Raw genomic sequence first — 23,624 nt, 5'->3', positions numbered from 1 at the left:
CTTACAAATAACAACAATGACAAAGTAAGAAACACTGAACTCAGAATGCCTGGGTGGCTCAGTCAGTTAAGCGTCCAACTCAGTTTTGGCTCAGGTCATGATCTCAGGGTCCTGATATCAAGCCTGGCGTCAGACTCTGCACTCAGTGTACAGAATCCACTTGAGATTTTCTCCCTCTGCCTCCCCACAGCTCCTTCCCCAGCTTTCATCCTCTCTTTGTCCCTCTCTCAAACAAACAAACAAATAAATAAATACTGAACTCAAGAAACCATCTTAAATCAAGACAAATCAGAGTAAATGTTGATGAAAACCAATTTGCTTCTCAACCAGTTATATCCTGTGAGAGACGAAATCTTATTCAATTCAACAATGATTTATTATGAAATACAAGGGCTACAAAGATATGTAAGACACAATGAGTTCTCTCTTAAGTAACTGACTTACTTATAGTAAGATAAAACAAGAATATAAGTAACTATTATGTATGGTAGATTATGATAAATTCAACAGAATAAAAGAAAGACTATAGGTATTGAAAGGAAATAAATACCACCTAACAGAAGAGAAGGGAACATGCACAGAAGTCAGAGGTTAGAGGAGGGTGAAATAATGTGGATAAGAAAGGATGGAAAAAAGAGTGCAGTGGGTGTTCAGGAGACAGCAGCCACAAGAATCTATTTTGATGCATGTCTCTTTGGGAAGGAAGATAGTCAATCAGAGTTAGGAAGCTATGATTTTGGAACCAGCTCTGTCACAACCTGTGTGACCTTAGACAGTTATTTGAGATAATCGGTTAATGAGCTTAACATGAAAAAAAGAAGAACTGGATCTGTTCAGTAAACTCTAAGATTCTTTTTTTAGCTCTGAAATGCTTTTGTTCTCTGGGTTTTGGCCCACAGAGTTGCAAGGATGCCCTATTTATGCTTACACAGTTAGAAACCTAGACTTATCAAAGTAGGTGAACTAGCAAGGCTTTGTCTCGATATTTCATGACGTTAAACAGCCACATCTTTTATTTTTTTTTAAAGATTTTATTTATTTGACAGGTGGAGACACAGCTAGAGAGGGAACACACAAGCAGGGGGAGTGGGGATCATGACCTGAGCCAAAGGCAGCCACCCAGGCACCCAAACAGACGCATCTTTAGGTCAGACTAGAATTGTGAGAGTTGGTACAGACACAGAATCAGGAGACACATCGGATGGCAGGTTGGAAAGGCTTTTTCTGATGTGTAGGCAGTACGACATGACTGAGGGGGACCACAGAGTCTGTGATGAAGAGTTAATCTGATGACAAAGGGGAATGGAAATCACTACTGACTACAGTATTCTGGGAAATGTATATGATTCAGGGATATGCTTGATTTTGCGACCGAAGAATGGAAGATAAATGCAAAGTGGGGAGTTGGGGAAAGAGTCAGGAGTTAGTTTATATGATGCTGTAGCTTATGAGTGGGAGAAAATGTGTCATACTAGAAGATCAACTGGCAGGCTCTTTTGTACCACCTCTTCAGTATGGAAGGGGTAAGTGAGCAAGACATAATGCATTGTTTTTTGAGTATTAGCTGGCTAAGGAAAGTTGGTTTGTACAGAGAGAAAGAAAACTGGGTAGGGAAAGTAGCGCACAATATTGCTTAGTAATTACATTTTTTGTCAGCAAACACATGGTACAGTATTATATAATTTTAAATCTTAAATTTTATTTTGCTTTTATCACCTATTTTTATGAATTTATTTTATGGCATATTTAGTATTTCCAGTTTTACTTCAGTTTTTTTTTTCCTTAGTTTTTCTTTTTGGTAAGTAGTTTGGAAACTATACAATAGAAAAAGTATTCATTTCAGTTCAGGGGACATTCTTGGCTTAGTGAGACTAAGAATGGCTAATAATGAGTAAGTTTTAAAGAACTTCTCCATTACTAATATGCCAGATGTCTCAACGAGTGAGGTATATAGATCAATGTAAAATTAATGAGCAGCACAACACTTCAAAGCTTTGGTTTGCGCATAAAAAAGAAAAGCTATTCATGGCTGTGAATGAATTTGGAGGAAATCAGGATTTTATCATTTAGATGTTTTCAACAAATGATAGGAAGCTTTATACAGGAAAATCTATTCACTATTTTGACTAGTTGCACCATGCATTTTTGTAATTAGGTTTAAGTTATATCCTATTTTAGAAATAAAGTAAAATGATGTGGGGCAACTTCTTTGTGTTTGTGTATGTGCATGTTTTGGGGGGCAACTTTCTAATCTAAGATAGCTTACCTGGTAGTCAGACTGTAAGCTCTAAATGTTAAGTTTATAAAGGTATGTGTATGTAGTTACTTGCATACAGAAGATCTCTATTTGTGGAGTTGAACCAAACATATGTATGTGTGTAGGACAGATAGATAGATAGATAGATAGATGGATATATATATATCCACACACATATTTTTTACATCACTGTGAAAAAATATATTTTGTCTTTTACGTGAAAACTTCTTTGAATTCACAGCAAATTATAATCAACCTAAGATACAGGCTTCCAGAACCACTCAAACTTCAGGTCTGTCTGACAGACCGGCAGGGGAAGTGTGAGCCACCGCCCCAGCTGTCTAGACAGAACTAGCCAAAAAGCCTGCTGTCACTGCTGGAAACCACTATTATACAGCTTGGCCTGGGGTATGTGTCTTTGATGGCAGCAGGTTCAGGATATGAAAGATGGGCCGTGAAGGTGCAGAAACACCAATTGATCTTGAGATAATGAAAATGGGCTGGCACACTATTTGGAAAAGCTAGAAGAAGACTCACTTACAGACAACTGGGGAAAACACTACACTAATTATAGTGTTAGAGCAAAAAGAATACTATCAATCCTCAATATTACTTTTAAAGGATTATTTTCTGCAAAGGTTTAATCTCAGACAAAAAAGTCATCTGACCTGGAGTCTATTCCTCACATTCCATGAACGGTACTCACTTTTGAATCATTAACATTTTCTCTTTCTTTTTCTATAATTAAAAAAAAATAGTTCAGTGGTAAAATACTACTTTTCTTTTACAGAATAAGTAAATAAGAAGTAAAGGCTATGATGTCTTGAGATGGCATATAACTCCAACATATTCACATAATACTTCCTGTATTTTAGGCAAAATAAGTATGTGATGGATATAATATAACACACATACATAATATATATTATTTATGTTCTATAGTATATATAATATATAATATATAATTTATATAACAAGTACATAGATATATAGTATATATAAATGACTTTCAGTAACCTGAAATAGCTATAACAAAACACATCACAGAATATTTCAGCTAGAATAACTATATAATATTATCCCCATATTACATTCTTAGTGCATCTTGTTTCTATAGCAAAAATTAAAATTAAAACTCTCCCTATAGAAGCAATCTGACTCTTTATGATGAGTGCTGTGAAGTGTGTAAGTCTGATGATTCACAGACCTGTACCCCTGGGGCTAATAACACATATGTTAATTTAAAAAAAAAAGAAAAAGAAAAAGAAAAAAAAAGAAGGAATCTAAATCTAATTGATTCTGCAGCTGAACAGCAATTGGGGAATGTTTAAGCTTTTCAGTTTAATAATAAACTGTTTCCCTTTATTGATAAATAAGTGGCTCATTTATTATTGATTTCCATCTTTGCATATCTCATATTGTCATTTCAGGGATTTCAAAACTTAATTTTTTTAAAAAAATATAATTTCTACAATTTGAATGAAAGTGTGGCAAATTGGAAACCATCTGACACCACCTTGCAATTTAGCTCTGAATACTGCTGATTTTTCCAGCATTTGCATTAATTTGGTTTTCATCCTTAACTTTGACTTGTATTATGTTGGCTAAAGAGGCAACATTATATTCACCATGCCAGGCAAGTTAGACAAGATTCAAGTGCTAAAACTGCCTTGGCAGCATGTCGTGAAGACTTCTTTGATGTGGCAGCTTGGAAGTCTGGCAGCTAGAGAGCAAGAATAATGTGGTATCCCAGTCTAGTTGAGCTCTGGGCATCCTCTAAATACACAGTGAGCCTGGAACACTTGTCTTGGAAGGAGGAAGTCACAGGCAGTCAACTGTGGGGGTACACATCTGTATCTGGCTGAGGGTTGTTCCACCACACTGCTGACTTTCTGCTCACTTTCTAGACAGTGAATACAGAGAAACTTCCTCCTGGAGGCTATAGGCTATCCCAGGTTCTATACCCAACTTAGAAGTTTTCTTTCTTTCTTTCTTTCTTTTTTTTTTTTTTTTTTTTCTTGTGAGGGTAGCTTTTACTTTCACTTCTCTTTTACCTTTGAGTGAGCTGGATCATCACTATTAGATCATGGAAGGTGATGAGTTGGGGAAAGTGGGGAGAGATGAAAGGTCTGGTATGATGTATGAAGTTTGGATATTACTCGAGTCAACAAGTACCCAGCAATACATGATTTTAAAGTAATAGTGATCAAATTTGTGATGCGGATAGATAATATGACAGCAGTGATGAGGAAAGTTTGAAAGAGTTTAAACTGAGCAGCAAAATGACCACAAGAGTCAGTTGCAGCAATCCAAGCAATAAATACGGAGAGATTACATTAAGGAAACAATAATGTGAACAGAAAGAAAGGTAACAGTATTGAGACCATTGACTGAACTTGAGTAGGTTACCACTGATACGTGCATTAAGGAAGGGAATACATCAAGAATATCCCCCAAATGGCTAACTTGCATTATTAGAGGGTGACCAAGATGAGAAGGCTTAGTGTTGACTTCATTTGGGGAGGGTTGGCTTCAAGGTTTAGATATCCAAGTGAAGTAGGAAATTGTATATATGGGTACAAAGACTAAGAGATATGAGCCCAAGATATAGCTTTGCAAGTCATTAGCATTTATGTTGTAATTTAAACCACATTTGTTTGATAAAGTCATCCAGAAACTGTAATGGTCACCATTGCTATTTTCTGATATTCTGGTTTAGTTTGTGCACATTACAGGATTATACTAGCCTGTTCCCTTTGAAGTTCAGTTTGGCTGTATTACTTACTTTGTCCAACAAGATTGAAAGGCAAGAATTTTGGGGGCATAAACTTTCAAGTTGGTACACGCTTTTCCATGCTCTCTTCCCCCTACAACTGTGACCAGGATTATGCTAAGTGATGGAGAATCTGTTAACTTGTGCATCTAAATAAAGATGACATGATGAAGATCTTCGGCTGAACTGAGATGAACATATAGTATGTGTAAGAAATCAATGCTGATTGTCTTAAGCCACTGAGATCATAGCGGTTGTCAGTTGTAACTAACTTATTCTGTCTTGGTAGAGTAAAAGTATGATAAGGAAGATTCAGAGACAGAATCTAAGAAAACAGTAGCTTATATGCAAGAAGTACTGAAGGAAGAGTTTACAGAAAGGAGTGAGGATAAACACTCAGAAGAGGTAGAAGGAAGAAGAAAATGAAAAAAGAAAAAATGTACCTGAAGCCTAGGGAGGATGAAAGTTCCCAGTAGGAAGGAACAATGGACATCATGGGCACTAACTGGGAACCTTGGGAAGAGTTATTTTGATAACAGTGTGAAGTGGACAGAATCCAAATTGTAAAGTGCTGAGGAATACAGGAAAGTGAAGAAGAGTTCCAAACTATACCTTGTATTTTTGAGTGGCCTGGTTCTCTTTGAAAGGAGAGACAAGTATTGTGTCAGGATAGGGGAGAGAAGACTTGAAAAAAAAAAAAAATATATATATATATTTTTTTTTTTTTGGCTGATTATGGAGGGGTAGCACTAGGGCATATTTATAAACTAAAAGGAAAAAGTTGAGAGGGAGATGTTGAAGAGAAAGGTGAAAGTGGATAATGAGTGACTTCTTACACATTAGAAGGGACCAAAACACTGGTTCACTTGAAGTGAAGAAACTAGCTCTGGAAAATACTAAAGGGATATGGTTCTTATGTCTACTTTCATGAAAGACAGTGCTTAAGAGGACTTTCATTGAACTTTCCGCCACCGAGTTTACTCTACAGCTTAGACTCACAATAAGACTAAATATACAAGAATGACATCCAGGTAAAACGGAAAGGATGTAAAGCCATGATTCCCCACATTGGCATTTAAAAAACAGTGGGTATTCCATATTCATCCTACAGCAGTATAGAAAGCAAGGTTTCTTTTGAATAATAGTACAGAAAGAAAGGTTTATTTTGAGATTAACGACATTTATGCTACTTGTTTTTCTTCACAGAGTTTGGTGCTGGTGGTGGGGGTGGTGAGGTGCAGCGGTGTTTTGTTTAAAATTATGCACTAAGAAGGTAGATCATTTTCTAAGTTCTTACTGATATAAAATACCAGTGCCTTGCTGGTCCTAAGGGAATGTATGGATGCAACATTAAATTTCTTTTTGGAAAATTAGATTATGAATCTCTGATTAGAGTCAGTTCTTCTCCTTATATACTGTGCAATTCCCTATAAGAATTATTTACTATGTCTATTTGTTCTTTCTTTCTTTTTTTTTAAAAAGATTTTATTTATTTATTTGACAGAGAGAGAGATCACACATAGGCAGAGAGGCAGGCAGAGAGAGAGGGGGAATCAGGCTCCCTACTGAGCAGAGAGCCCCATGCTGGGCTCAATCCCAGGACCCTGAGACCATGACCTGAGCCAAAGGCAGAGGCTTAACCCACTGAGCCACCCAGGCGCCCCTGTCTATTTGTTCTTGATGGTAACACACTACATAAATACTAAGGATATTTGAAAAACAGAAAGTATTTCATACATGTTAATTTGCATTTAATGTTTTAATGATTATTGTGCTGATGTAGTGTTTATAATTCTTTCAGATAAGAATTAATTAGTTTTGGGCAAAGGCTTGAAAGTTTCAAGGTTCATTTCAAATGTTCTTTTATGTTGGTATTTACAGCCCCAGAATAAGGATTCTTATGCTTTCTATAACATTATAACTTTGATACATGGTCAGAAAATGGTCATTCAATTTTCTTTTCACATTAGCTCAATACATTTTTAAAAGTTGTTTTTATGTTTGGGAAATTCTTTGGACTTGACTTTGTATGCATTACAAAATGAACCAAAGTGATCCAAAGTTCCTTTTCTTATTTTGTTATTGGAAAACTGTTGTAATTGACTCCACTTAGTTTGCCCTTCCAAAAAAGAGGGATAATGCTAGTTTCTGAGACATATGACATTATTGACCCAGAAATGCCCTGATTTTTTTATTTGTAAGTATGACCATCATTCAGTAAAAGACTATACAATGGATACAGCAAGTAAGCTGACAACTGACTGAGCAAGGCAAATATCGTTAGTGATAAGGTGAGAGAGATGAACAGGCTAAGGGAAGAGCGTGGGTTATGTGGAATCTTGTTGAGGCTTATAGGGACACTTTGGCTTTACTCTGAGCAAGATGGGGAGATACCGAAAAAGGAAAAAAAAAAATAAATATATGTATATATAATGGTAAGGCTAGCCTAGAAATTTGAAGTTCAAAAATTAAATACAAATGCTGCAGATTATCTTATGTGAGAAAACTTGTATGATATTTCACCATTGTTAGGCAACTGTTTCTTTTTACTTTATTGAAAGACACAACATTCTTCTCAGTTCACTTTTTTAAAAAAATTATATTCAGTTAACCACTGTATAGTACATAATTAGTTCTTGATGTAGTGTTCAATGATTCATTAGTTAAGTGATACCCATTGCTCAACACAGCACGTGCCTTCCTCAATACTCAGCAGCCTGTTACCCCCTCCCTCTCCTCCCCTCTGAAACCCTTCAGATTGTTTCTTGGGGTCCATTGTCTCTCATGGTTTCATAGTCAATAGTAATTATCTTGTAAGGAAATTCCATTGAAAGGATTTTAGTTTAAGGTGTAAAACTTTAGGTATAAGATGATTCTAAGGTCCTGTTCAATACCAGGATTCCATGACTCCACAAACTCTAATAATTTCCATCATCCTCAGTTGTCAATTGTCTTACACCCTAGCAGATTACTCCAAATTATTTCAGACTTGAGGATCTTCCCCCAACCATCTCCCTGAGTTTTGACCTGGCCAACTGATTTACTCTGTGTTTATCTAAATTATTCAGTTTATAACTTATGCTGTAAAATGGTGTGCTGAGTTAATTATACAAAGTAGGCTGAAAAGTTCTTTTGAAAGCAACAACACAGAGTAAAATGAAGGATTGATAAACTGCCATTTTAACTTAAAATTTAATGAACAGCATTTCAAAGATGCATTCTTCCAGAATGGCTCAATAAGCTCCCGAGAGACCAATTTTCCTGCAGATAAAAACTACAAAATCTGGGCAAAATATAATAAATGATTACTTGAAGGCCCTAGAGTCTACAGCAGCAGAACGGGCAGATTCTAGAGGCGACCCTAAAACTTGATGAAGGGATTCACATGGGGGTGAGTTTCCAATTTTTTTTCCAGCGTTAACCCTGAAAGATATTATGGCAAGTCACAGTCACTGGAGTGTGAGAAAATCCAGGAAACAAATAACAGAAACACCCTAAAATTGTGTCATTCTCTACCCGACCATTTACTGAACCTACATTCAAGAGGCATACTGTGAATAGCTGGCTAAGATATGAAAAAGATATGATTCAAGGGAGCTTGCTGCTTTAACCAGCTCTAGCCACCACCTGTACTATTCCTTTTCCATTAAAAACCATGGAATCACTTTGTGTGCCATCAATACCCCCAACCAGAAGGTTTTCCCCAACCATAGATTCATTCTAGAGCCCTGGGTACCTTAAAACTTAAACAATGATAACCTGTCTTTGAAGGATTTGCCAAAATTTTCCACCAATCCTATAAAGAAAGGGAATAAGAGGAGAGAATGAAGCTGAAAAATTTAAAAAAAAAAAGGCTCAATTTTCCATTAGAATATCACCCGACAATGGTGAAAATAGATCGTGTGAAATGAAGTGGGCCTTACACTTGAAAAAAATGTACAAATCAATCATTCCTGGAACTACATAAAACAGTCACTGTTAAAATGCATATTGTGTAACTTGACCCCAACCCTGTTACCCAAAAGAACAGATAAAATCCATAAAAAATTTGAAGACCATATAACCTTGTGCAAGATGGCAGCAGTTTCTGTTCAAATGTCCTTTTTCTTCAAGGAAATCCCAAGGAACAGAAACAAAGAAAACTGAACATGCAGCTGGGTTCTTCAAAGCCTCGAGGGTCAGTTTTGTTTTTTTTTTTTTTTTAAAGATTTTATTTATTTATTTTACAGAGAGAAATCACAAGTAGATGGAGAGGCAGGCAGAGAGAGAGAGAGGGAAGCAGGCTCCCTGCTGAGCAGAGAGCCCGATGCGGGACTCGATCCCAAGACCCTGAGATCATGACCCGAGCCGAAGGCAGCGGCTCAACCCACTGAGCCACCCAGGCGCTCCTCGAGGGTCAGTTTTTATGTGAATGTTGCAGTTCCTGGTTATCTGGGTTAACCTCCAGCTGTGTCCTAAAATGTGCCAAACTTACGTTTTTCTTCCACGTAAGAAGAGGAGATTTGATACTCCTTTCTGCCGAAAGGAGAAGAAAAAGTAATAAGATCCATGTGCTGTAATGAGGTAAAGAATCAGACATAAAATATTCATACTTGGATCTTTGTCTTTAAATCAGCATACAATTTTCGTGCCTGAATATATGATAACAGGAGCTTAGCACTGACTGACAGTCAAGAAAATTGCTATTACTGAAAATGCTCCATGCCCTGTTACAATTAACAACACAGCTCTGGTGCAGTGAAACGAAGCACATGTCTGTATTAAACAGTGAACAACAGTCAACAACAATCAAGTCAAACAGACCTATGTTCAGCTCTGGGAGGGGGTCGGAGGAGGACAAAACAATAGCAGTGTCCTTGTGCTCAAGGAAGGTCGGTTTTACAACATGCTAACAGATGCGTTCTCAAATAAATAAAAGATGACATAAGAGTAAATACAAGGTGTTTTGATGGTACACTGTGGTGAATGATTATTTTTCCCAGGAACGTTGCTGAAGAGTCATCAGAGTGAATTTGGCCTTTGAACTTTGGGATCTGAAAGAAGCTTATGAATCACTAAAACTGAAGATTTGTTCTTTTTTGAGAAAGGCTAGTCATTTACTTATATCTCCTATGTTCTATAAAATGAGTTTTTACTAAGCTCATTTGTTCTTATTAATCTGATTATATTTCCACCATTGATCTGCTTCACAGTTAATGTAATTTGATTAAGAAATTCATGAAACAGGATACCCATATTTAGTTTATGCCTTAATTTGTGAAGCATTAATTGGGTGTTTATTGTATGCCAGTCCTTGTACTTTTCTGATATCAGCAGACCCAATAAGTCATCATCTGGCCTTTGCTTTGACAGCTGCAGTCAATTCTAACTGATTTCATTGCACTTGAATGAAGCATGCCTCCCACAATCTTCATTCACTCATCTAACAAAGATTTCAGTAACTAATGTGTGATGGACGCTATATAGGACAAAGAGGCTAGAAATTAATGCAATTCCTGTTTTTGCTCCCAGGCAGGTGACAGTCCACTGATTAATTTTGACTTTATCATCAATCACATAAACTGGGGTTCCCAGTCTTGGTTGTCTAATTACAACCAAGAAATTTTTTTAAAATACAGATTCTCAAGGGCCACTCTTAATGCTTCTTATTCAGTAGTTCTGGACTGGAGTCCCCAAATCTTCATTTTATCATTTTATATCCATCTCCTTTTATCATCTTATAAGCAATACCTAAGTATAATCAAGTTCTTCATCCTATGAAATAAATAATATCTCCCTCACATTATACCCATTTAGATATGCGAAAACAGATATTCACTATCCTCAATTTTCTCTCCCTCTTCTGTGATTCGTTTGATTTTAAGTCTTATATAGTCAAAATCATGAACTCAACCAACAATCTGTGATCCTTGATGTTATTTTCTCAAAATATATCTGACCATATCAAACATGCAAGACACTATTATATGTTTTGTTTTCCCATGTGCATTTAGTTGTTCAAATTTAATGCCATATTAATGGTATAAAAAGGAATAAATTTCACCTTTATTTTCCTGGTATTTGTAATAGAAAAAGACCATAGCTCAAGTTTACCAAGACATATATTTTTATAAGTATATTAAATAATACTTGCAGGAATACATGATAACTATTTTCAGGTTCTTCTAAAATACTCACTTATAAATATTATTTATGCTAATTCAAAATGAATAATTTATTCATTATTGTTTAGCCAAAAGACTCAAACAATTTTTTAATTTAATTTCTAGTTTCTTTAACTGAAATAGGAAGAGAAAGTCTCTTAAATGAAAAACAGTCTTACTATGAAATGACTTTAGTCGGATAGTACACTTTTTCCTTGTAAGAAGCTGAATTAAATAAATGAAACTCTGAGTATCAACAGAACCTCCATGAGTTAAGGAAACAGTATTTGCCATAAAAGAGCAAAAATGCAATGTGGACATAAAGGCAAAAGTTAGAAGACTGTGCACTCTAGACTAATAGTGGTGCTTATAACATTCCACTCTATATAATTGCGATTTCTCGTTTTTCATTTACAGAGACTGTAAACCACGGCAACCCAGGAATGTTGCTTCTGTGTCATACATGCAGATCAAATACCCAGATCCTCATTAGATGAACTGAATCATGATTCCACAGCTGACCCAGCCATGCTACATGGCAAAAGATTACCTGAGACCACCACTGCCCGCCTGGGAGTGTGCGCTGCTCCACAAGGTGACCCAAAAAAGAACCTCAGAAATTAGCCTCTGTGTGTGGATGCAATATTAAAACAAACTAAAAAAAGCAGAGCCTCTCTGAGATGTTACAGGTAAAACCTCATTTTACTGTTGAATGCTGTAATTCCAAATACCTTACATGATAAGAAGTTAGCCATGTGACGCCAAAATCTTCACTGAAGATAGGTATAGGGCTTAAAGTCTGGCACATAGGAAGACATGGTACGGGGAATCATTTCATCTAAAAAGGAAGAGAAATTTCTCTCTTAACATGTTATTCCACATGCACAGAAAACATATTTGTAATCATCCATAATAATTGTTTCAAATTTGGGGGTATATAACACTCATTTTTAAGCAGTGGTTCTTGGAGAGCCTATAAATTATGAATCTTTCTTGTAGGTTTTGAACACAAATATTTTCATTTCAGAAAAAAAAAAAAAAACCCTGAAATTTCAAAAGTACTTTACCTCTCCACTTAAAATAACATACCCTTGGTCAAAATATATATAATTTTTCAATAAAGAAAGTGTACCTGCAGAATTATTAATAAAAATATATTGGAATAGTAAACATCCTGAAATAGTGTCAGTTCTTAAATGCCATGCCCTGAATTTAAGTGGAAAAAATGTCCAAAGTTATTTCCTCATTTATTTTAATGCAATGCCAGCCTTTTCCTTCGTAGAGAGATAAATTCATTTTAATAATTTAGTTATATTACAATCATTTTATGTTCACCATTTATGTGTCATTGCCATTTTAAGACTGTTGTCCCTAAGGGACAGCCACTTTCTGCCTTGATCTTTCTCATCTGTCCTTTCCTTTCTGTCATGGAGTTCATTTTAATTTTAAAGAACCCTGATCCACTGGATTATAGCTAACATTCTCCTCAGAACCCAGAAAAGGCTGGGATATAAATATGACTAATTCTAGTAGTTTCTAAGGGCCTGGAAAGAAGAGGGACCTCTGGAATAAGGAAGTCAAATAACCACTCAAAGGCCATTGGGGGTGAATGAATAAACAATAACTCCACCAGTTTGTAGGGTTGTCTGAGTCAAGAACAAATTCTTTAAGATCATCACATCATTCCTATTGAATTGTTCTGTTTTCTCATGTTAGCTGGTCATGTGTAAAATAGCTTTACACCTCAGCTTCAGATCCCAGCAATCTAATTACATGAGTCCAAATTTTGAGGTATCATTTAACCTGCACTGCTTACCACTCTCAGCAGATGAAATGTGCCTAAATTAGCAAATGGCAACTATGTTCCTGGAGCTCTACGCATCAGGCTCATCCTCACCAACCTCCCTACTAATAGGTAAAATGTGGTTATTTTCTTAGAATCGCTCATGCTTTGTAGACACACTCTCATTTGACCATAATGACAGTCATGAGCAAAAAGGATGGCGATGACTAATTTTCATTGGTTTAATCAACAGAATTCAGGTTCTGACCAACTTGTTTCTCTTATTATTTGATATAACTCCACACAAGGCTGACTCCAGTCAGATTATGAATTAGGTGAAAATTTCACTTTGCTTACTTGCTTCTCCCAAGATATATTTCTTTGCATTCTTCCTTCTGACTTTGCCTCATTTCCTTCCTTATGTTCTTTCCCTGAATTCCCCCCACCCACCCCAACCCCGCCTTTATTTAGTGTCTGGGGCACAAAAAATTAAGTGGAAAAATAGTTCACCCTAAAAATAAGCATTTACCTTTTTGTGAAAACAAAACTATATTTCATTTGATACTTATACATATCATACCTGTAATCTCCACTTGCCATTTCTCAGTTAGAAGTAACTTTTTCAAATTCAAATGAAAGTCCCTAAAGATTCTTTAAATCTACACTCTGGAAGCTAGACTCTCCACAGTACGTGCATTGAAGAAGAGTGTGTTTGGGAAGAGTAATATTTAATACAAATGAGTGAAAGCTTAAAGAGTGAGAGTTTATGCTGCAGAGGTGTTTATTGTTACCATTATTATTACTTAGAACACCATCTGCCAAGCTCAAGTTGTACCATATAAGTAGATCCCCATTCTAAGCAACTTTGATATTCTGGTATGTCATGATATTATGGTATATTAATGTATAAAAATTGATAGATATTTGATGGCCCATAAACTAAAACAACTAAAGGCATATGCAGATTGACTAAAAGTGGTACCAATTGGATAATTATGACTGAAATAAATAACACAGTCTTTCTCCTTTTCAGTCATTTTGGTATTAGTGAAGGAATAATGTATCATAAATGTAAGGAAGTTAGAAGGCTCATTATAAGCTACTTACCTTGACTAATTTTATGTTGTAAAGAATTAATCTTGGTTGAAGTATCCCAAAGCAATGCAACAAACAAAGTAGAGACATAGAATATAAAAAGGATGCATTGTTTCTTTTGAGGATAACCCAAATTTTTTAAGGAAAGGAATGAGAATAATATTAAATGGGAGAGAATAAACCATTAGACCTTTCATGAGATATTTTTCTTGTTTTTATTTATATTATATAGTATGTCTCATTTCAGTAATGGAAATTGGAAGTAAAATTTTACAATAAATTTTTATTCTCCTAGTCTATTCCTTTAGATCATTATTCTTGACCAAAGAGTAGTCAAGTTTACAAAAAGTTTTACTTCTTCATTTCTATGACATAATTAACATCGAGAATCATTTTTAGTTTTATCTCCCTAATTGAATTGCTTCTATGCAGGTTGATTTTTTTTAAACAGTAATCAAAATAAGCAGATCAAATTGAAATATCCCCATATTGTAGTAGTTTTAAAAAATCATTTGAACAATTCAGTATTCCTTATAACTCAGCCATTTTGATGATTAGAATTGTTACACAACCTGAAGGTAATTGATATATATTATTTTACTCTATGTAATATTCACTCGTGTTGCATCGAAAACAGAAACAAATCCGTTTCTTTTTATTAAGTATGAATACAAAAACATATTTTAGATAATCTATTAAATTATCAGCCTAGATGGGGGATTTTATAAACACATAAATATTTTCAGGATGGAGGATTTTATCTTCCAATCTCTTAGTAATGGCTAGAATAGTGGGACCAAAACTGCATTTTCTTGTTTACAAATAAGATTATTTTAAAATCAATAATAGCTTCAGTTTAGGAGACCTCTAATTAATCCTTCAAGAAAAATTATATCATAAGCTAAGATTTCTGTTCCTCTCTAAACATCCTCCCATACATGAATATTTTCTCAGGCATGCTTTAGCTGTTCTACTGTTCAGTAAAAATGTGAGAAAAAAATTTATGATTAAAAAAACAAATCAAGGCTACCTTCCGGGGAAGTTAGAAGATTTAATATTCAAATGGCTCCTTTCAGAGTGCTGCCAGGTCTGTTCTGGCAAGAGATAACACCAAAACATTTAATTATAGGTAAATGCTGCTTCTATTTTCCTAAAATTCTAAACAGATGAGATTTAGTGATTTGACTAACTAGATTGAAGGTGATAAGCATTGGGAATTCAGGACTAGTTTTCTATCTAGTCACTTCAGAATGGATATGCGAGCCAATTATTTCTTAACAGATGTATGTGGGCCTATCAATTAGCAGCTTTGGAAAGAAGGTTTTGTCAAGCAACTGGAGCTCTCTTTCATTTCCCGATTCTTCATTTTAATGCCTTACCCTCCTTCCTCATGATCTCTCAAGTATGCCCTGCTGTCACCCAGTGGAATAAATTACTAAAAGTAGAATTCAGCCCATAAAAGAGAAGTTTGGGGTCAGAAGCCACATTGGCACCTTTCAAATCACACTCTTTACCCACTCACTACCTCCGTGGGAAAGGCTGATCGGAATGCAGAACTGCACGTTGGCATTATGACAAGGGAAAGTGAGGGGAGTATTTCCAGTGAATAAAGTTTTACTTTGAAGGAAGTTTCAAACAAAAATAGACAATAAAAGTAGTAAAATGACTTGCCAAAGAACTATATATAAGAATGCAGGACTTCTAACTCATTTTCTCTCAGATGTGATTAATTTGTTTAATGATTAATTTGTGGGTCTATTGTCATTATTTCCCTCATATTTTTTCTTCTATTTTATTCTTTTGGGGGGCTTGTGTTTAATGTTCCTTTGTGCTCACTCTCTTTTTATTTATTTAATTACTTATATAATTTTCTCTGAACATAATTTTAACTGAATTCCACTTGTTCACTTACACAGTATTTTCATCATTATGTTCAATCACTCAAAAGTCCTTATTTCTACTCTTCTCTTACCAACAAATTATATGAATGAGTTTTTTAAAAGTCTCTCAATAGAAGAGTTTTGTGTTTTTATTTTGTCATTAATTTCTACTTTTATTGCATTGCAATCTTTTGTAAAACCTTTATTGACCTTGGGCCTCTAATATATCTTTTTATTTTCTTTGTGATTGTTCCCCAGGAAATTGAAGAAGAAATTACATTCTCCATTTCAGGGAACAATGCACATGTGCTTAGTTGTCTGTACCTGTTCTATGCCTTCTGTAGCATTATTTATTTCTGCTCCCTTGATATTTTACTACATTGATAAAGATGCATTAAGTCTCCTACTATGTTTTCTTATTGATTTCTCCTTTTATCTCTTACAATTTCTGCTTTCTGAATGTTGCAACTATGGCACTCCATGTATAGATATTCAAGACCATTAGAAATGTATGGTGAATAGAAATATTTCAGAATGCTCTTCTTATTCAGTACTTTCTAGCCTGAACATCAATATTTATATTGGAAACTGCTCTGTTTTGGTTTATATTGGTTACTCTATTTCTGTATACTCTTTTTTATTATTTTTAAAAACTATTTTTAGAGGAGTTTTAGGTTTACAACAAAATTAAAAAGAACGTACAGAGATCTCCCAAATACATCCTGACCCCAACATGTAAAACCTCCCTAATTATCAACATCACACACTAGAATGATATATATATATATATATATATATTTTTTTTTTTTTACCAAGTATGAACTTATAGTAACACATCATAATCACCTAATGTCCACAGTTTATCTTAGTGTTCACTCTTAGTCGTGTATATTCATGGGTTTGGAGTATACCTTTTTATTTTTAAGATTTATGAATTACTTTAGTTTAGATTTGTCTCTTCTAAAGAGAATGGTGTCTTATTTAGTGACAGAACTAAAAAATATTTTCTTCCCATAAGCACCTTAAACCCATTTACCATTACTGATGTGACAGATAGGTTTGATATTAATTCTGACATTCTACTACTTCATTTTCCTTTTTTAAAAAATTTACATAAGTATTTAAAAAATTACATAAGTATAGGCTAAGAAGATGGCAGGATAAGAGGACACTAAGCTGACCTCATCCCACAGATACAACTAGATAACAGTCACATCAGTGTAAATAACTCAGAAAATGACCAGAAAACTGGCAGAACAAACATCACAACTAAAGGTAGAGAAGAGGCCACATTGAAGAGAGTAGGACTGGCAGAGACACAGTGGGCAGTTAAACAGATCTTGGCTGACTATGGAAAGAGCCTAGATGTCCACCAACAGATGAATGGATAAAGAAGTTGTGGTATATAAACAGAACGGAATATTATGCAGCCGTCAAAATCCCCAAAATCTTGCCATTTGCAATGACATGGTTAGAACTAGAGGGTATTATGCTAAGCGAAATATGCCAGTCAGAGAAAGACAATTACCATATGATCTCACTGAAATGAGGAATTTGAGAAACAAGACAGAGGTTCGTAGAGGAAGGGATGGAAAAATGAAACAAGATGAAACCAGAGAGGGAGAGAAACCATAAGACACTCTTAATCACAGGAAACAAACTGAGGGTTGCTGCAGGGGGAGGAGGTGGAAGGGATGGAGTGGCTGGGGGATGGAGTGGCTGGAGGATGGACACTTGGGAGGGTATGTGCTATGGGAGTGCTCTAAATTGTGTATGACTGATGAATCACAGACCCATACCCCTGAAACAAATAATGTATTATATGTTAATTAAAAAAAAAAAAAAACCCACACACAGACCTTGGCTGTCTGCATGGGGAGGGAGTCACAGTCACAGAAAAGGGAAAGAAGCAGACTGTTAACACTGAGGAGCCCATCCAGGGCAGATGAATCCTCATAACAATTGACTTCCAAAGCAGAAACCTTACAACTGGCAGGAGTTAAAGCCAGGATTTTTACTTTTAAAAAATATATATATTTATTCATTCATTCATTCATTGTGCCAAATGGTGGTTTATTAAAGCACAGGGACAGGACCCATGGGCAGAAAGAGCTGCTGCACCAGGGTTGTGAGCGGTGGCTGATTATATACTATGGCTTTGGGGGAGGTAAGGAAAATGGGAGGTTTTGAGAAAGAACTTTCATATGTTAAAGAAGACTGGCAGAATACCAGAGGCCTTGCCATTGTCAAGTTAAGGTTGTTTTCCCTCTAGCAAGGCATTAACATAAAATGAAGATAGTTGGGAACTCAACTGGAGGCAGGTTATAAGGACATTTAATTGTATCTACATTTCCTTCTGGAAGCTAGGCCATTCATAAAGCCAGGAATTTAAAAACAAAATCTGTGGGCTCAACTCTGGGAGAGCCTGGAGGGCTAAAGGAAGCTGAGTTCTGGTCCTTAAAAAGAAAGTGCCACAAACAGCTCCTGGGGATTACAGTATACAAACATCAGTTTGGAAAATCCCAAGGGGCAGGTTTCACTGGAGGGACTTCTCTAGGAACAAAGAAGCTGGCAGGTACCATTTCTCTCTCCCACTCCCAAGTATAAATACATGGCCACCTTCTGGAACCAGCGTGGGCCAGCATTTAGTACTTAACTTACTTATATCGAGCACAACCACCCAGCACTTTGGTGGATCCACCTTCCCAGTCACATTTGCCTTAGTCCTCGAGATCCCCTAAGACTAGCACAAACCATGCCAACACCATGTCTCCTGACCCACGCATTTCATAGGGCCTTGGTCCTAGTGGTAGCCGTGGAAGTGGGCCCTGTGAAAGCCTGAAATGCACCTTGTTAAAACTGCACTCGTTGCCTATGTGTGCTTTATGGATCCACATAGGCTGGACTAGTCCCAGGGGTATAGTACCTGCAGGTCTCATTTTGTAAGCAGACCTGATATGACCTATCTGCATGACCTATCTCAGCTGGGGACCAAACACTGCCCACAACAGGAAAAGAGAGCTTGTGCAGACAACTGGAGGAAAAGGCAGCCAGGATACAACAGCAAGGAACACACAACACACATAGGAAGACAGCCCCCTATGCACCAGGTTATGGTGACCAGGGGACGCTGTGCTACAGGACATTACAGGACCTATTCTTCACAAGTCTCTTGCTTCAAGAGCATGAGAGGTAGCTGACTTTCCTAATGCATAGAAACAGACACAGATGCTAAGACAAATGCAGAGACAGAGAAATACATCCTAAATGAAAGAACAAGACAAAAAACTATAGCAAGAGACCTACGTGAAACAAATATAAGTAAAATGCCTGATAGAGAATTTATCATAATGGTCACAAAGGTACTCACTAGACTTAAGAAAAGAGTGGAGGACATCAGTGAGATAAATAAGAACTGATCAGAGATGAAGAACACAATAAATGAAATTAAAAATTCACTAGATGGAATAAATAGCTGACTAGAGGAAGCAGAGGAATAAATTAGCAATTTGGAAGACAGAATAATAGAAAGTAATCAAGCTGAGCAGGTGAGAGGGAAAAAAAAAACGATGCAAAATGAGGATAGACTTAGGGAGCTTAGTGACTCCTTCAAGGGAAAAACATTCACAGTAGAGGGTTCCTAGAAGAAGAGAAAAAAGGGGCAGAAAATTTCTTTGAAGAAATAACAGCTTCCTTAAGTTGGGGAAGGAAACATATCCAGATCCAGGAGGCACAGCGATACCCCCCAAAAATCATTCCAAGTAAGTCCACACCAAGATATATATTAACTAAGACGGCAAAAAAGTAATGATATAAGAAAAAAAATTAAAAGCAGCAAGAGAATAGACAGTTATATAGAAGGAAAGTCCCATAAGGCTATCAGTGTATTTTTCAGCAGAGACTTAAGGCCAGAAGGGAGTGGCATGATATATTCAAAGTGCAGAAAGAAAAAAATCTACAACCAAGAATACTCTATCCAGGACGGCTATCATTCTTACAATAACAATTGTAAATATCTATGTATCCATCATGGGAACACCAAGATACATAAAACAGTTAATAACAAACATGAAGGAACTAATCAAAAATAATAACATTAATAGCAGAGAGCTTTAGTATCCCAAATATGTCAATGGACAGATTATCCAAAGAGAAAATCAACAAGGAAAGAGTGGGTTTGAATGACACACTAGAGAAGATGGATTTAATAGATATATTCAGAACAGTCCATCCTAAAACAATACACATTCTTTTCAAGTGCACATGGAACATTCTCCAGAACAGATCATATATTAGGACTCAAAACAAGTCTCAACAAACTTAAAAAGATCAAAGTCATACCATGTATCTTTTCTGACCATGGGGTATGAAACTAGAAATTGACTACAAGAAAAAATTGGGAAAGAGCACATAGACAAGGAGCTTAAATAACATGCTATTAAACAATGAATGGCTCGACCAAATGTTCAAAGAAGACATGAAGAATTACATAGAAAGAAATGAAGATGAAAACACAACAGTCCAAAATCTTTGGGACACAGAAAATTGGCTCTAAGAGGGAAGTTTATAGCAATACAGGCCTACCTCAAGAAGTAAGAAAAATCTCAAATAAACAGCCTAATCTTACACCTCAAAGAGCTAGAAAAAGAACAAACAAAACCCCAAGCCAGGAGAAGAAAGGAAATAATAAAGATTAGAGCAGAAATAAATTACACAGAAACTAAAACAAAAAACAAAAAACAACAGAACAGATTAATGATACCAGGAGCTAACTCCTTGAAAAGAGCAACAAAACTGATAAACATCTACCTGGGGACACACACATACACACACACACACACACCCCATGAATGAAAAAGGAGAAATAACAACTTATACCATAGAAATACAAACAATTATAAGAGAAAATTATGAAAAATTATATGCCAACAACTTGGACAACCTAGAAGAATTGAACAAATTCCTAGAAACATATAACCTACAAACACTGAGGCGAGAAGTAGTAGAAAATTTGAACAGACCAATTACGAGCAAATAAATTGAATCAGTAATCAAAAAATTCCCAACAAACAAAAGTCCAGGACCAGATGCCTTCACAGGCAAATTTTACAGAACATTTAAAGAAGAGTTAATTGTATCTATTCTTCTCAAACTTTTCCAAAAAATGAAAGAGGAAGGAAAAACTCCAAATTCATTCTGTGAGGCCAGCATTACTCTGAAACCACATAAAGACCCCACAAAAAAAGAGAACTCCAGGCCAATATCTCTGATGAATATAGATGCAAAAACCATCAATAAAATATTAGCAAACTAAATCCAATAATACATTAGAAGAATCATTTACCATAATCAAAGTGGGATTTATTCCTGGGATAAAAGAGTGGTTCATATTCATAAGTCAATCATTATGATACATCACATCAGTAAGAGAAAAAATAAAAACTATATGATCATCTCAATAAATGCAGAAAAAGCATTTGATGAAGTGCAACAGCTAATCATGATTTAAAAAAAAAAACAAAAAACAAAAAACCTTGTATAAAGTAGGTTTAGAGGAAACACACCTCAACATAATAAAGGCCATCTTTGAAAAACCTACAGCTAACATCATCCTCCATGGAAAAACTGAGAGCTTTTGATACCGAATCTTCTTTGTCCATCTATTCGATCTATCTCTGGATCAATAGATAGGTATATGATCCAATATTACTCAGCCATAAAAAAGGATGAAATCTCGCCATTCGAAACAACATGGGTGGAGCTAAAGAATACAATACTAAGAGAAATAAGCCAGTCAGAGAAATCCAAACACCATATGATTTCACTCATATGTGGAATTTAAGAAACAAAACAAATGAACAAAAAAGAAGAGAAAAAAAAAAAAACAAAAAACAAACCCTTAACTCTAAAGAGAGAACAGAAGGTTACCAGAGGGGAGGTAGTGGGTGTTGGGTGAAATATGTGACGGGGATTAAGAGTACACTTATCTTGATGAGCACTGAATAATATATGAAGCCACTGAATCACTATATTGTACAACTGAAACTAATATAACACTATATGTTAACTACACTGGAATTAAAATAAGTGAATTTTTAAAAATTTACGTAAGCATTTAATATGTGGTATGATTTCATTGCCCTGGTGTGTATGTGTGTGTGCGCACATGTGTGTGTATGTCTAGCCAGGAGAGACGGAGAGAGGGAGGAGAGGTTTTGTTTATTTTTGAAGCACATGTTTTCATTTAAAACTGTTTTTTGGGTATATTTGGGTGTATCAATACATTTATTCATTTCTGGTGGTATGATATTATTGCCTTAATGATAGTCCGACATACGAGTTATGATCATTTATTAATTTGGGAGTAAAGGTGATTTCCAAATGTTTTGCTATTATGAATATATATTTGAATTTTGGTCCTTAGCTCTAATTAGTTCCTTACAGTAGATTGTGAAAGACAGAAAGAGCATGTTACAGAATATGGACATCTTTAAAGCTCTGTATACATGTTAGCATGTTGTTTTTCAGAAAAATCTGAAATAATTTATATTTTGTCCATATTAAACATAGCTGCCTGTCTTCCAGCAATGACTTTGTGTTTGTTTAATCTCTGTCAAATCATCAGGAAAAAAACTTTTCTTATCTTTTAGTTCATTATGGCTGCTATAGCAAATTACCAAAAATTGAGAGGCACAAAAAAATGCCTATTTATTATCTTAAAGTTCTGTAGTCCAGAAGTCTAGGCAGTGGCTCAGCTGGTTCTCTGTTCCTGGTTTCACAAGGCTGAAATCCGGGTGTTAAAGGTTCTCTTTCTCTCTGGTGGTTCTGGGACATTTCTAAGTTCATTCAGGTTGTTGGAAAAATTCAGTTCTGTGTCGTAGTACTGAAGTCTCAGAAAACTTGCTGGCTGTTGGCTCTCAGCTTTTAAAGGCCACCCAAATTTTTGGCTAGAGCCTTTTTGTCCATATTCAAAGTTAGCAAAGACAGTTTGAGTCCTTCTTTTGCCTCTACTGTCTTTGAACACCCCTTGTGTTTCATCACCCGTCTCTTCTGTCCTATCTCTCTGACTCTTCTGCCTTCCGCTGCTGATTTTAAAGCCATATACGGTTATGGTGGACCCATTAGGATAATCATGTTTTCCTGTTTTAGTTTTTACTTCCCTGGATAGGAGAGACATATTTTTTTGTGGTTTTATTGGTTATATGTACCATTTCCAATTTTCTACATGTAGAAACCTTGGTTATTTTCTGATTTTCATTTGTGATAATAGAATTTCTATTTTTACATATTTATATATAAATGTATATTTATAGAAATTTAGGTATGTTATATAGTTTTTAATATTAAGACTGTTGAATTTTTCTTGTTTTCATAACCTGATGGTTTATAATTAATATTTCAATGTTTTTTGGTTTTATTTTCATGTTTATTATAAGGTAAGGGTCAAGTGTGGTTCTTTTCTTTCTTTCTTTCTTTCTTTCTTTTTTAAAAGATTTTATTTATTTATTTGACAGACAGAGATCACAAGTAAGCAGAGAGGCAGGCAGGGGCGGAAGGGGGAAGAGTAGGTTCCCCGTGGAGTAGAGAGCCTGACTCGGGGTTCAATCCCAGCATCCTGGGATCATGATCTGAGCTGAAGGCAGATGCTTTAACCCACTGAGCTACCCAGACACCCCTCGTTATTTTCATATTA

The sequence above is a fragment of the Neovison vison genome, chromosome 4 (assembly GCF_020171115.1).
Source record: "Neovison vison isolate M4711 chromosome 4, ASM_NN_V1, whole genome shotgun sequence".
NCBI classification, from domain to species: domain Eukaryota; kingdom Metazoa; phylum Chordata; class Mammalia; order Carnivora; family Mustelidae; genus Neogale; species Neogale vison.
Note: the sequence above shows the minus strand (reverse complement) of the source record.